Source organism: Mus musculus, chromosome 8 (assembly GCF_000001635.26).
Source record: "Mus musculus strain C57BL/6J chromosome 8, GRCm38.p6 C57BL/6J".
NCBI lineage: Eukaryota > Metazoa > Chordata > Mammalia > Rodentia > Muridae > Mus > Mus musculus.
Window position 1 is genome coordinate 69,983,722 of NC_000074.6, and position 15,243 is coordinate 69,998,964.

Below are 15,243 nucleotides of genomic sequence, written 5' to 3' on the forward strand. Positions count from 1 at the left end.
CAGTTGCTGGAACCCTCACCTTCCCCAGGTAATCAGCAACAGCCAAAGGGCTCAGGTGGTAGAGCCTTCAACTAGCATGCACAAAACCTTGTGTTCTATCCCCTGGACCACATAAACTTGGTGAGGTAGTGCATGCCTGTCATCTCAGCACTGCAAAAGTAGAGGCAAAAGGAGCAGAAGTTTAAAGTCCCCCAGGACTCCATAGTGAGCCTGGGTCAGAAATACTGTGTCAGATGATGATGATGATGATGGTTGATGATGATGATGCCTAATATCTTTCTTGTCTAAATTTTTTAATATTTTAAAAATTCTTTTGGGGGATTTAGACAGGGTCTCACTACGTAGAACAGGCTGCCTTCAAACTAAGAGATCAATCTACCCCTGCCTCCCAAATACCAGAATTAATGTGTACACTACCAAACACATGTCTATAGATACTGGAGGAGGCCAAAAGTGGGTGTTGGATCTGTACTTAAAAGTGGCTGTGAACAACCTGAGTGCTAGGAACTGAGCTTGAATCCTTTGAAAGATCAGCAAGCAATCTTAAGCATCAGGCCCTCTCTCTAGCCCTGAATTTTTTTTTCTTCAAACTGATAGGTTAGTGCCCACTATAATCTCAGAACTCTAGATGTGAGACAGAAAGACTGTGAGAGTTTAAGGCCAACCAAGGATGGTGGTAATCGCAGCAGCACTCAAGGATCCCTGAACTCCAAACTGGCTAAGGGTAAATAGCAAAATCCTCAGAAGAGAAAAGCAAAAAACAAACAAACAAAAAACAGAAATAAGTTGGACGGTGGTGGCACATGCCTTTAATCCCGGCACTTGGGAGGCAGAGGCAGGCGGATTTTTGAGTTTGAGGCCAGCCTGGTCTACAGAGTGAGTTCCAGGACAGCCAGGGCTATACAGAGAAACCCTGTCTCAAAAAAAAAAAAAAAGAAAAGAAAAGAAAAAGAAAAAAAAAACAAAAAACAAAAGACAAAAAACAAAAACAAAAACAAAAACAAAACAAAACCCAGGTAGTCCTACAGTCCCAGCTACAGTGGGAGATCAGTTGAGCCCAGGGTTTGAAGACTAACTTGGGCAACAAAGGAAGATGTTGTACCCTGTATCAAAAAGGGGGCAAAGACAGAAAGATTAAGTCCCAGGCAGTCCGGGTAACACAGGAGGACCCTGTCTCCGAAAGTTAAAGCAAGTGAGGAGGTGAAAGTAGTAAAGTAGCTATATATCTTGGGGTTTGCCTAACATGAGCAGGTCTCTGGGTTCCACACTCACACACCAAAAAAAAAAAAAAAAAAAAAAAAAAAAAAAAAAAAAAAAAAAGCTTCAGTGTGAAAAGGGCTTTGCTAGCTGTTAACTTCTGTAATGTCCTGAAGGGATACCATAGGACTCAGAAATACCCAGGATAGTGATTTCCACAGACTCAAAGATGAGCATTCTGCTCTCACTGACTGATACCCCAGAATCTCTGGTTTCTCAGCCACTTGCCACAAATCAACTACTGCCAACAGCCATCATAAACCTCACAAATGCCACAGAGCCTCCTGTAGGTGAGGAAGTTAGAGAAGCAGTGAGGTTTCACTTTGAAACTTCCCAGAAATAGACACCCAGACTCCCAATGAGACTGGCTGCAGCATCAAGGAGTATCCTCCAGGAAGTCCCATGGTGTAGAAGCTTGTCTCCTTGTCTGCAGCTGGGCTGGCAGCTCAGTGAAAGCCACCATTCTACTCACTTCCGGACTGGTGAGAACCAGAGCTTACTTCAGGCTAGCAAGCACTGTTGAGATTTTTGCTGGCATGGAAAGTTACATCAAGCAATAAAAGTCACACTTACACTTACAATTTCTAAACTCAAACTAAGTATTTGTTTGAGACAAGGTCTCCCAGGCTCTTGTATCTCATTCAAACATCAAACTTTCTATGTAACCAATAACTCCTGATCCTCCTGCATCAGTTACACTGAGTTTATACTGTGCTGAGTACTAAATCTAGGGTTCTGTGCATGCTCTGCAGTGCTCTATCAATTGAGTTACACCACCAGCCCTAAATTATTTTTCAAAGGTAGGAGGGGGTGGCAGGATGGCTCAGTGGGTCTTGCTGCCCAAGCCTAATGGGTTGAGCTCAATCCCCTGAGCCCACGTAGCAGAAAAGGGCAAACTGCTGATACTCAGCTTCTTTTTTTGTTTGTTTGTTTGTTTGTTTGTTTGTTTGTTTGTTTGTTTTTTCAAGACAGGGTTTCTCTGTGTAGCCCTGGTTGTCCTGGAACTCACTCTGTAGACCAGGCTGGCCTCGAACTCAGAAATCCACCTGCCTCTGCCTCCCGAGTGCTAGGATAAAAGTCGTGCACCACCACTGTCCAGCGATATTCAGCTTCTGACCTCTACACACACTAAACACCCACACACATACAGAATAAGTAAATTAATGACAAATGCAAAAAAAAAAAAAAAAAAAAAACTTTTTTTTTTTGAAAGGCATTCATTCCTGAGGCTGGAGTTTGATGGCACAATGATTGAGAGCATTGACTACTCTTACAGAACACCTGGATTCAATTCCCAGCAGCTCACAACCATCTGTAACTCTACTTCTAGTGGATCCTAAACCCTCTTCTGCCTTCTTGGGCACCAGGAACACACAGTGGTACAGAGACATATATAAGCCAAAAAACATATGATGGTTATTCTTGGTTGTCAAGTAGTCTACAATACAGAAATGAAGAGCTTATCTGTGAGAGATTTTTTTTTCATGGTTTGAAGTGGGTGAATCCATTTCTAATCTGGATCTTTCAGAGAAAGTTCATGCCATGCCTTTGATCCCGATTTTTTTCTGCTGGAAACTTATATTAGGACAATGGAAGAAGGAAGCTTCTGCTCTTTGCCTGCTTGTCCTTGCCTTGCTTGCACATCCATTCCTTCACTGGCACTGGAGCCTACTTCAAGACTCCAGCACATACTGAAGACCAGCTGAGATACCCAGTCTTGTAGACAGAGCAACTACTGGATTCTTACACTTTTCACTCACAGCTAACTATTGTTGGACAATCTGGACTACAGCCAGATATATAGAATATATATATAGGGTAGGGGGGAGATTCATTCTATAAGTTTTGTTACTCTAGAGAATCCTAATGCAACCCATACACATAAATTTTCTTTTAAATAATTAATATTGAAGCAGGGTCTCTATGCAGCTGTGGCTGTCTAGGAACTCACTTCATAAACCAGGTTGGCCTTAAACTCAAGGTTCTGCCTGCCTCTGCCTACCAAATTCTAGGATTAATGGTGTGTGGTACCATACCCAGTGGCATGTACCACTTCAGAAGCAGAGGCAAGCAGATCTCTGTGAGTACCAGGCGCTATTATTCAACCAATCACCAATCAAACAATAAATAAATATAATTTTCTAAAAGATTCATTCACTTACTATATGTAAGTACACTGTAGTTGCCCCCAGACACACCAGAAGAGGGCGCCAGATCTCATTACGGATGGTTGTGAGACACCATGTGGTTGCTAGGATTTGAACTCTGGACCTTTGGAAGAAAAATCAGTGCTCCCAACCGCTGAGCCATTTGGGCTCACCAGCCCAAATAAATAAAATTTAAAGTAATATTTTAAATGGTGCTGGAGATGTAGTTCAATAGTAACAATACTTGCCTAGTGAGACTGAGAGCCTACGATCTCATCCTTAGAACCTCAATGAATAAAAACATTTATTCACTTTACAATCTGAGGTTAATCTTTGGGACCCACATGGTGGAAGGAGAAGAGTCACTGGAAAAGTTATCCTCTGTCTACATGCCATCCCACAATACTAAATGTGTATAATTTAAATAAAATAAACCCACCTTACTGATGGCAACACAGAAAAACCTGCCATTGCAACTCTTTTTTTTTTTTTTTTTTGGTAGGGGAACAGAGAGTAATAAGTCTCATTATATTGCTAAGGCTGAACTTACAATCCCCCTGCCTCAGTTCCCAAGTGCTAGAATGATTTGTGTTCACCATGTGCATGGCTAGAAGTCTTCCTTAAGTACTCATGTACCCTTTATAGGCCAGTTTACAAGAATCTATCCACACTCAGTGATATAGCACTACACACAAAGGGTGGGGTTGCAAGCAGGAGCAGGCCAAGACACTGGACATTACAAAGAACACCTCATTAGTTAGGTTTCCACCCCATACAGTAGTCATTTCCCAGTTCCCAAAGAGGTTCCTTATTTCTTACCCTCAACATCCCACAGGGAACAAATGCCCCCAGTGCTGTCTGCAGCAGGAAGGAAACCCTGACTTCCCTGGCTATTTCAGTTATATAAATCAACATTTCCTTGGCTGGAGCAGGACAGGAGTAATGTTTGGACCCACATGCATTTCAGCATTGCTCACCTACTGATAACCACATTACATTATGCTGAATAAAAGTACCTAGATCTGGCTGGAGAGATAGCTCAGTGATTAAGAGCATTGACTGCTCTTCCAGAGGTCCTGAGTTCAATTCCCAGCAACCACATGATAGCACACAACCATCTGTAATGGGATCCAATACCCTCTTCTGGTGTGTCTGAAGACAGCAACAGTGTACTCACATACATAAAATAAATAAATCTTAAAAAAAAAAAAAAAGGAAAAGTACCTAGATCAATACTGTTTCCAACTACCCAAGGCTTTTCATTGCTGTAAAGATCCTTAAAATGGAAAAAAAAAAATTGAAAATTTTCCTGTCAGATAAACAGATACAGGAGAGGCCACCACCTACCAGCAACATTTGTGGCTCAAGAGACAGTGCAATTTCAAGAGAAGAGTGAATTCCCCAGGTTGATTATTTTACACACACACACCCAAATAAGTAAATTTTTAATTAAATAAATAAAAATAAACTACCTTGTATAACGGCTCATGTCTATAGTTCCAGCATTAAGAAGTCTAAGGCAGAATTACCACGTGTTTGAGTCCAACCTGGATGATGCAGTAAGGCCCTGTCTTCTAGCCCTAAAACCTAGGTTTAAAACGCCAGTCTAATCCCAGCACTGGGGAGGCAGACACAGGCACATCCCTGGGGCTCCCTGGCCAACCAAGACTACCCTAGTGTGACCAGTGAGAAAGTCCATCTAAAATAAGTAAAAATTGCTGGGCAGTGGTGGTGCACGCCTTTAATCCCAGCACTTGGGAGGCAGAGGCAGGCGGATTTCTGAGTTTGAGGCCAACCTGGTTTAAAGAGTGAGTTCCAGGACAGCCAGGGCTACACAGAGAAACCCTGTCTGGAAATAAAAATAAAAAATAATAATAATTTAAAAAAAGATTAGTAGACATTTCTTAAAATGTTAAAAGACTCAAGAGGCAGAAGCAGGCAGATCTCTGAATTTGAGGTCAGCCTGGTCTTCAGAATAAGTTCCTGGACAGCCAGGGCTAACAAAGAAACACCCTGAGGAAGGGGAGGGCTTAAAAGCAAAGTCAAAGCCGGGCGTGGTGGCGCACGCCTTTAATCCCAGCACTCGGGAGGCAGAGGCAGGCGGATTTCTGAGTTCGAGGCCAGCCTGGTCTACAGAGTGAGTTCCAGGACAGCCAGGACTGTACAGAGAAACCCTGTCTCAAAAAAAAAAAAAAAAAAAAAAAAAAAAAAAAAAAGCCAAGTCAAGCCAGGTATGACTTTAATCCCAGCACTTAGGAGGCAGAGGTAGTCAAGACTGGTTAGGTCTACAGATTAATGTTCTGTTCACATAGATAAAATGGCAGACAATCCTAATTTTATGAGATACTGCCTCCCCCTCCCATAAAAAAAAGGCCAAAGTCACTAAACATGCTGTTATAATTCTGTAATTCCAGCATTAAGGAAGTAGACACAAAAGGATCAGTGATGAAGGGCATTCTGGGCTAGGTGTGGAGTTTAAAGTCAGCCTGGGCTATAAAATATAAAAGACTCTGACTTTTTTCCAACATGGGAGGGCCTGGTTCAGATTTTTCATTCATTATTTTCCCCCTGGGTTTTACCCATCTGTTGCCACACTATTCACCCACCATGATTATAGGGCTTTCACTAATTACTAAGAAAAAAATCCACTAAAAAAAAAAAAAAAAAAAAAAAAAAAGAGTATCCTATGTGGGCATGGAGACACATGCCTGTAAGCTCAGCCCTCAGGAGACACAAGGTTCCTAAGTTAGAGGATCATGACTCTAATGCCAGTCTGGGCTACATAGTGAGTACCTATCCCAAAAAGCTAAGACAGGTATGCAACTGCCCTGCCCCCTCATTCCCAACCCATCTTACCCTACTTTCCTCTCAGCCCTAGAAGTGGGGTTAGCACCTCAAGTCTCTAGAGCTGGATCCCAGCGTTTCCAGTCTCCTTGTGGGCACTAAGCCACAAAACTGGTCTTCTCAAAGTACTATTATTATGAGTAGTTAAATGCCTTCGTACAATACTTTTCCATCTTTTGTTCCCAAATCTGACCAATACCATGAAAAAGAGGTTCATTTTTCAAGATTCTATAACTCAACAAGTATCCACATCCCATGCTATTTCAAAACAGGACAGGATCCTTTAAGATTACAGCTCACCTACTTTTTGGCTTCCCACAATTCTTCAAGTTCATTATCTTCTATTTTGCCTCCGGTCTAATTAGTTATGCATCTCTCTACTTGCCCTTCACTCACAAATTACCCCATTTGACAGAGGGAGATGCCAAGGCCAAAGCAAACACAAGTGCCTGCCACATAGCAAATCTTTCTCACATCTGGTAACAGAACACAGAAAAACTGAAAGACTTCTAATATTTGTTTCTCTCTGAGGAGATTTAGCTTTGGCAGACTATCTTTTCGTCTGGGAGTCCAGGCCAGGGCCCTAACCTCATAAGCACCATAACCAACCTGTGCTGACTATCTAGTCTATTACCTCAGGTTCACTCCTTCCCTCAAGTTATAATGAATCCCTCCTGGTAGCAGTGTGTTCCAATCTTTAGTACCATGCTGGTTTGCTATAACTTGGTAAACCACACAACTCGGACAAACATGCCCCTTAAAGCATCAAAAGGGAAACCTCCAGAAAGGAGGTATTGCCCTGCTATGATGAGGGTATGGTTTAACCACACACACCCCCAAACAGAGATCACAATTGTACTGTTATTTGGTTAGAAAGCCAAGTGTGGTGGCATTAGTCTTTCATCCCGACACTGAGAAGATGGGAAGCAAGAGATCAACAGTTTGAGGCCAGTCTTGGTACAGAGCAAGCATGACTCCAGAGGCTACATGAAACCTTGTCTCAACCACACACACCCTTCCCAAAAAATGAGGATGGAATTTAGCCAGGCTATATGCGGTTTAGAAATGAGCCATAGGTATGAGCCTGTAATATTGCTGCTCAGGAGTCTGAAGCAGAAGGATTTCAAGATCAAGGCCTTCCTGAGCTGGAGTGAGGTCAAGGTCAGACTGAACAACATATCTAGAGTCTATCTCACAACTACAATAAAAAAATTGGGGGTGGGGATGGATAGATGACTCAGTATTTTAGAATACTAACTGCTCTTCCAGAGGAGCCACGTTCAGCTTCCAGCACCACATAGTAGCTCACGACCACCTCCAACTCCAGTTCTAGAAATTCAACACCCTCTTTTGAGTATATATCAATGTGATGCACACATGCAGGCAAAATACCCTACTCATAAAATAAAAATGTTAAAATGCTTTAAAAAATGTTTAAAGACTGAGGCTATAGCTCAGTGCAATTCAGTGGTAAAAAGCACTTGTTATCATGTATGAGTCTGAGTACAATGACAAATATGGGGGGTTAGATTTAGAATTAATGAGAATTAATCCTTAGGGTGAAGCCCCCTTGGTGGAAACCTTTTAAGAGGGCTAGAGAGATGGCTCTGCTCTTCCAGAGGTTCTCAGTTCAATTCCCAGCAACCACATGGTGGCTCACAACCATCTGTAACGGGATCCAATGCCCTCTTCTAGTCCGTCTAAAGAGAGAGACAGTGTACTCACATATATACAATAAATAAACCTTTAAAAAATGGAATACATTAAAACAAGAGAGAGAGAAGGGCTAGAGAGATGGCTCAGCAGTTAGGAACACTTCCTGCTCTTATGTAGAACCCAGGTTCATTTCCCAGAACCCACAGTTCCAGAGGATCCAATTCTGTTTTCTGATGTCCTCCAATTTATATACACACAAGACACACATATATAAACATTAAAAAAGAAAAACCTGGGCATGGTGGCATGCCTTTAATCCCAGCAGAGGCAAATAGATCTCTGGGTTCAAGGCAAGTCTGGTCTACAGAGTGAGTTCTAGAACAGAAAAACCCTATCATTCATAGATAGATAGATAGATAGATAGATAGACAGACAGATAGATACATACATACATACATACATACATACATACATACATACATACATACATACATAAGAATAAATAAAAAGAGTACAGGTGTGCATAGATAGTTACACCAATACCCTGTTCCTTGTCTCTTGCCATTAACACCCTGTGCCATCTCAGCAGTCAATAAAGCTCTTTATAAAGTAGCCTGACTCAACCATTTTGTTACAGTAACAAACAAGAAACAACTCTCCGCTGGGCTATGGTTACACTCGCCTTTAATCCCAGCACTTGGGAGGCAGATGCCAGCCTGGTCTACAGAGTGAGTTCCAGGACAGCCAGGGCTATACAGAGAAAACCCTGTCTTGAAAAACAAAAACAAAAACAAAAACAAAAACTCTCACTTTAAGCATTTACATCTTTTTTTTAACACTATATAAGCTGGGTTGGTTTTCTTTCAAGTGATAAATATATACATGTATATCTCGTCCCAGGACAGCCTAAGCCCCAAGCTCCTCACCATCTGTCCTCTTCACTAAGAGCAGTATCTACAGATGACCAATAAGCAATGGAAAAGCAACAGGTCTGCAGCAGCCTCTTGCCTGGACTTGACTACCCCAAGAGCTGAGGAACCAGGAAACTCTCCAACTGCTTCTCCACAGGAGAAAATAGCTCGAGTTGAAACTTGTGTCCACATGGTCCACTGACAGATTTAGAACTCAAATTATAGCCTCAGCAGGAGTCTTCACAAAAGACTCAAATTAAGCAAGACCCGGATGGAAAAGGACCAGGGAGAGACTGTGTTAAGTCAAACTAGAAGGAAAAGTAAAGGTGGAGCTGAACAGAGGGACACAACTTGTTGAAATGCTAAACCAAACGGCTCACCCACTTTGGTGTTCAGCTCGCTTGGTTCCCAGCCTGAAACCAGCCTGTGGACTCGAAGCGGTTAGGACTTACTCAGATTTCAAACTGAGTTCATTTCTGTCCTGTGGACCATCTCTCAATGCCAGCATTCATTTCCTTAGGCTTCTGAGAGCTCTGCCTTGGCAAAGCAGATAAAATTAGCTACTGCAGTGACTTGGAATCCAGGGTGGGCCACTAAAAAAATACATAAGAGATTTGTAAACACCATGGAAACCCTTCCTTTGGGCCAGGTCAAAGTCACCTAAAACTTACAGACATGTAGTTCTCTGTCTCTTGCCCCCATAGCACCTTTTCCAGACCTAGGATGACCCATTTCCTGCTTTTGTCCTTTCAAACCAAGGTTACAACCTGGGGCTCCTCTTTTGATCAAGGGGTAAATCAGAGGCTCAGGGTGGTGCAGGAAACCCTGATAGAGCAAAGGAGTGCTTTCTTCTCTTTTCTTCAGGAAAGGAAGGTCCTCTGTCTGCAGATGGACAGGGCAGGAAGTGGATTCACCCCATAGGTTTGACCTTGTGATAATAGGGAGACAATGTTTCTGCCTTGTCTCTCAGTGCCTACAGTCTTCTAACACTGGCCTCAAATGTCAGGAAAATGTAATACAGTAGGGGATATTGCCCATCTACAATGCCAACACTCAAGAGGCTAAGGCAGGGAAACTATCAAAAGTCTGAGGTCAGAGTAAGCTACATGACAAGACCCTATATCAAAAAAGAAAGGAAGTTGGGTATGGTAGGTAGCCCATGACTTTAATCTCAGTGCTTGAAGAGTCAGAGGCAGGCAAATCAGGAAGACCTCTGTCTAGGGCTACATAACAGAGATCTTGTCTCCAAAAAATTAAAAAGGGAAAAAAAAGGAAAGAAAATACAGTAACACACTCAAATCCCAAGACATTAGGGGGAATGCTTTGTTTTTGTTTTTGCATATAGGTCTCCTAACTTTCTCTCTAGCCCCAAAAGTCCTCTAAAAACTAAGATAAAAGTCATGAAAAAAAAAATCCAACACTCTGAAAGGTTAAACAAGATGATTCAAAGACAGCCTAGCTACATACATGAGCACTTTGAGAGCAGCCTGGGCTACAGAGTGAAAGACCATGTCTAAAAATTAAAACACAATGATAACTGAGAAACCCCAAAACTGTCATGAAAGAAAACTAAAGGAAAGAAAACATGTCTAAGTCTTTCCCTTCACAGCAGAGATTTGGATACCATACAGAAATAGAGGAATCTTGAAATTAGTGGCTCCGAAGCTAAATGATAAGTCTCTCACACAGAAATGAAGGAGAGAACTCTCAAGAAGAGAAAAATCCCAGGCAAGTAGGTAGGGAGCACCTATGCTGCAGGATCCCTCAGGAAAATGAGGGATCCACAGTGCCTCTTCTAAGGAAAAGGGTTACCTAGCTAAAGTGGGGACAAAGGACAGGCATAGTGGCTCACTCCTATAATGCTGCTGTCAGTCTTCAGTCTGAGGCAGGAAGATGACCATGAATTTGTAGCTATCCTGGGTGCAGAGTGAGTTCCAGAACTGCCCCCCCCCCCCCCCGTGAGATCCTGCCTTTTAAAAGAAAGAAGGATGTATGCCTTTGATGCCAGCACTGGAAAGGCAGAGGCAGGCGGATCTCTGAGTTCCAGACCAACACGTACAGAGTGAGGACAGCCAGAACTCACAGAGAAACCCTGTCTCAGAAAAAAATTCAAGGAAAATCTTGCTAGAAAAATCTTAATCCAAGGACAGCCTAAGGTATATAATGTAACAAAAACTGAGTCTCAAAACAATTAAAATGTGGAGAGACCAGGCATGACACAGGCCTTTAATTCTAGCTCACAAGGGCCTCTGCAAGCAGATCTCTGAGTTCAAGGCCACCAGGGAGAGTTACACAGTATGACACCCTCCCACTTCCCCCCTCCAAAAAAAAAGAGAGAGAATGTAAGGTTTGCAAGTTAGGAACAGTTTAGAAAAGTGGGGAAACCCTCCAAGGAGCACATCAGATTTGGGAAAACTTGGAAAAAGAAAGAAGTCACTCAAAATAAGGACAGAAAACCAAGGAGAGAATTTCAGAGAGAGGATCTGTCAAAAAAAAAAAAAAAAAAAAAAAAAAAGGAAAAACAGGAGAAACAACCTCCCCAGAAAATTGTGGGAGGAGGTTCCCCGAGAGGCAGGGTGATCTCAGAAACATCCTCCATAGAAGAGGTCCTCAGAAAGATAGTGTCTCCTAAGGGAAGTGGAACCTTCCTGAGGGAGGCAAGAAATCCCAGAAAGGAAGGGGGGCCACTCATCAGACAAAAAGCTACCTATTACAGAAGCAAGGGGGTGCAGCCAAACACCCTGGAAAGGAGGGGTAGCTCCAGAGAATGACTACAGACCCTCAAAGAGGCAGGGTACATCTCGGGGTAAGGGTCTCAGAAATAGGGGATCCCCTCGGGAACGTAGAAGGTCTGAAATAGGGTTCCTCTCAATACGGAAGATGTACCAGAGAGACTCCCCTGAGAGAGTTGAAAGCTCTCTCAAAAAGAGGTTCGCCCTCAAATAGGAGTTCACAGGGGGGAGCAGAGGGAGGATGCAGATAAACAAGGGTCCCTCAGGTTAGATTCCTCAGCAAAGTTGAGTCAGAAAAAGCAGTGCCCCCTCGGAAAGGGGCCACTCTCAGAAACACAAGATCCCCCTTTCTAAGGTACTCGCGGAAATGCAGGGGTTCGCGAGAGAAGGAGCACCCTCAGAGAGGTGAGGTGCTATAAAGAAAGGGCACCTTCAGACACTAATTCCTCTAAAAAGAGGGTGCTCTCAAACAAGGAGTACCCCAGAAAAGGGCACTCTCAGACCCGAGGGGCTCCTCGACACAGAAGGGGTGCTCTCAGAGACAGGGGGCCTTCAGACGCAGGTTCCCTAAAGAGTCCAGTAGGGAAACGCACTAGCCCGGCCAAGCGGAAGCCGGGGGAGCCCGGGGCACCGGAAGCTGGGGACCCCAGCAGCGGCGCCTGCCCCGCACTCACCGAAGTTGCTCGGCTCCGCGCGATCGGCAGCTGGGCCCCAGGCCAACCTCAGGCAGAGCGCTCGGGTCCGGTCTGGTCGCGTCCCACGGCGACGGCTCCCTCGGGTGGCGCCTGAGGCGGCGGTGGCGACAGGACGACGGACGACCGACGGACCGACTGCGCGGGCGGCGCGGGGCGCGCTCAGGCAGCGAGGGTGCGCGTGCGCGCGCCGGGGCGCTGACCCCGGGCGGAAGGAGCTGCCGCGGCGCGCTCAGAGCCGCCGCTCGGTCTCACCGCTCCTTCTCTCACTGAAATTGCCCGCTTCACAGCCCGGCTTCCCCGGTTGCTAGGCAGATTTTGCCTCTCACACTTCCGGGTTGATGCACGTCTCTCCGAGTGGCGGCGCCGCAGGCCAATGAAGTCTGGCCGGGGCACTCAAGATCGGCACCCCACGAGGGGTGTGGCCAGCCTCAGGACAGACAGTTATCAGCAGCCAATGAGCGCGTTGGCCGGCTGGCCCTCCGGATCGCTCCGGTGGCTGGGACGGGCCTAGGGGGCGGGACAGGATGACTGACAGACGAGCATCCAATGGGAGAATGGAGCGGGTTCCAGAGCCAGTCAACTCGCCATCGGGGAGGGATTTAGGTTTGGGGCGGGAATGCCGTGAGGGGTGCGGTCTTGGAGGACACGTCAATTCGTGGCCCGCTTGCTGGGACCTTGGAGGGCGGTTCGACTGGGCTACCGGGCGGCCAACAACTGGCTGAGCTGAGGGTTCCCCGCTGTGCTCAGCAGGGGCGCCCCACCCACAATGCGCCGGAGGCTGTCGGGCCTGGACAGGCGCCTCTGAGTAGTCCTCAAGTGACTGGTGACTTGGCTTGGTTCCCATGGGCGCTGGGGCTCCTAGGTTCTTCTAGTGGAGGCCTGGTCCTGTCCGTGGCCCTGACCGCCGCCACCTTCTGAAGAGCGTCCGGGGATGCGTCCCCGGCCCGTTCGGAGGAGAACCTTCAGGTTCGCATCGCTGGTCCGGTTCTGAGGACGCCTTCGGCGATCTCGATCTTCACCTACTTTTCTGAGAATTGTGGCGGGATTCAGCATCCCTAAATCTCCTGAATGCTACTGGGATGCGTGCAACTCTCTGAATGGAAGCCCCACCTCAACCCTTTAGATCTAGATCACTTGCTTTCACACCTAGAGGAGAGATCTGGAGCTGGAGCAGCCCTAGATTTCCCCTCACCCTTTACTCAAGTTGTAGCCATTTACCTCCAACAACAACTCCTCCTTCTCATTATGTATCTCTGGATGGCCTGAAACTTAGAACTCTCACAGCTATTTGCCCGCCTCTCTCTGCCTTCTGAGCTCTTTCGGCTTTATTTTGTTTGGTTTGGGGGAGGGAGGGGTCCTTTATTATTTAGCATTTATTGTATTTATTGGGTTTGATGTGCATGCCATGACAAGCATGTTTAAGTCAGAGGATAGCTTGAAGGCGTTAGGCCTCCTTTTCTTTCTTTCTTTCTTTCTTTCTTTCTTTCTTTCTTTCTTTCTTTCTTTTTTTTTTTTTTTTTTTTTTTAAGATTTATGCCGGGCATGGTGGCGCACGCTTTTAATCCCAGCACTCCGGAGGCAGAGACAGGAGGATTTCTGAGTTCCAGGCTAGCCTGGTCTACAAAGTGAGTTCCAGAACAGCCAGGGCTATACAGAGAAACCCTGTCTCGAAAAAACAAAAACAAAAAAGATTTATTTATTATTATAATCTAAGTACACTGTAGCTGTCTTCAGACATACAGGAAAAGGGCATCAGATCTCATTACCGATGATTGTGAGCCACCATGTGGTTGCTGGGATTTGAACTCAGGACCTTCAGAAGAGCAGTTGGTGCTCTTAACTGCTGAGCCATCTCTCCAGCCCTAGGCCTCCTTTTCTATGTGGGTCCCAGAGATCAAACTCAGGGTCTCAGGCTTTGTGGCAAGAACCTTTACATTTTGAGCCCATTGTTTTGTTTTTGAGACAGGGTACTAGACATCTATGTAAAGCAGGTTACTCTCAAACTTAAAAGATTTACCCTTCCTTTGCCTTTCAAGTACTGGAACTGAAGGCATGTCCCACCAAGCCTGCAGGATGTGTTTTGATATCTCCTGTATCCCACCCAGACTAGCTTCAGACTTACTACTATGTAGCTGAGGATGACCTTGAATTCTACTATTCCCTGATTAACTCTTGGTTTCTCCATCTCCATAATTTCTCTGCTAGATAGGAACTTTCCAAAACCCTTTCTGCTTCCCAACCACTTCCAGATAAAATCTAATCTGTCATCCCAAATTTAACACATCATTTGGCAAAAGTTAAAGCAAAAAGAGCTTCAACTATCTTCCCCCATTTTAAAAGTATTTATATTATGTGACGGTTGCTTTGCTTGTCTGAACCAAGTACGGTGTCCCCACTGTATGCCAGAAGAAGGCATCAGATTCCCTGGAACTGGAGTCACAGACAATTATGAACTGCTATGTAGGGTCTAGGAATCGAACCTGGACTAGAAAAGCAGCCAAGTGCTCTTAACCTCTGAGCCATCCTTCCAGTTCTGTCCCTTTTTAAGCAGGATCTCATGTAGCCCAGGTGGCCTTAAATGTCCTCCAGTTACAAGTAAGGCCTTGAACTCCTGATCCTCAGGCATAGACATCCCAAGTATGACAGGTATGTGCCATCACACCCAGTTTCTGCAATGCTTGTGCTAATCTTGTAGCTTATTAGTGGAACTTCATCTGGAGCCCCCTCTTATTTTCTTCAGCAGAGTCTCTTGTTGCCCAGACTGGTATCAAAATCCTCTTTCTGACGCCATCTTTCCTATGCCAAAATGGCAGGAGTGCACTACCATGCTTGACCCTTAATTCATTCCAAAGTCCTTGCCTGGTTTATAACCCTGCCCCCAAAGGACCCAGGTTTGTCTAAATAGGTAACCAAATAACCTAGTGAGTCAAAGTCATGAAAAGGCACAGACGAGAAAGACCTTCAGCTCTGAGGGTGCAAATGGTAAGCTGTGGTTGCTGTT

General features: G+C 44.9%; 1 protein-coding gene across 18 annotated transcripts in view; it reads right to left on the minus strand.

The window, feature by feature from the left end:
* Positions 1-12,681, minus strand: part of Gatad2a (GATA zinc finger domain containing 2A) — an 89,334-nt gene extending 76,653 nt beyond the window's left edge. For 11 of the 18 annotated variants that reach the window (XM_017312722.2, XM_030243469.1, XM_017312721.2 and 8 more), the window contains exon 1: positions 12,222-12,672. The gene's annotated coding sequence lies outside the window, so the exon portion shown is untranslated. Of the gene's footprint in view, positions 1-12,221 lie in introns of all 18 variants that reach the window. The other 7 variants (NM_145596.4, NM_001286450.1, XM_030243475.1 and 4 more) reach the window with 4 other exon arrangements.
* Between the last annotated feature and the right edge of the window lie 2,562 nt (positions 12,682-15,243).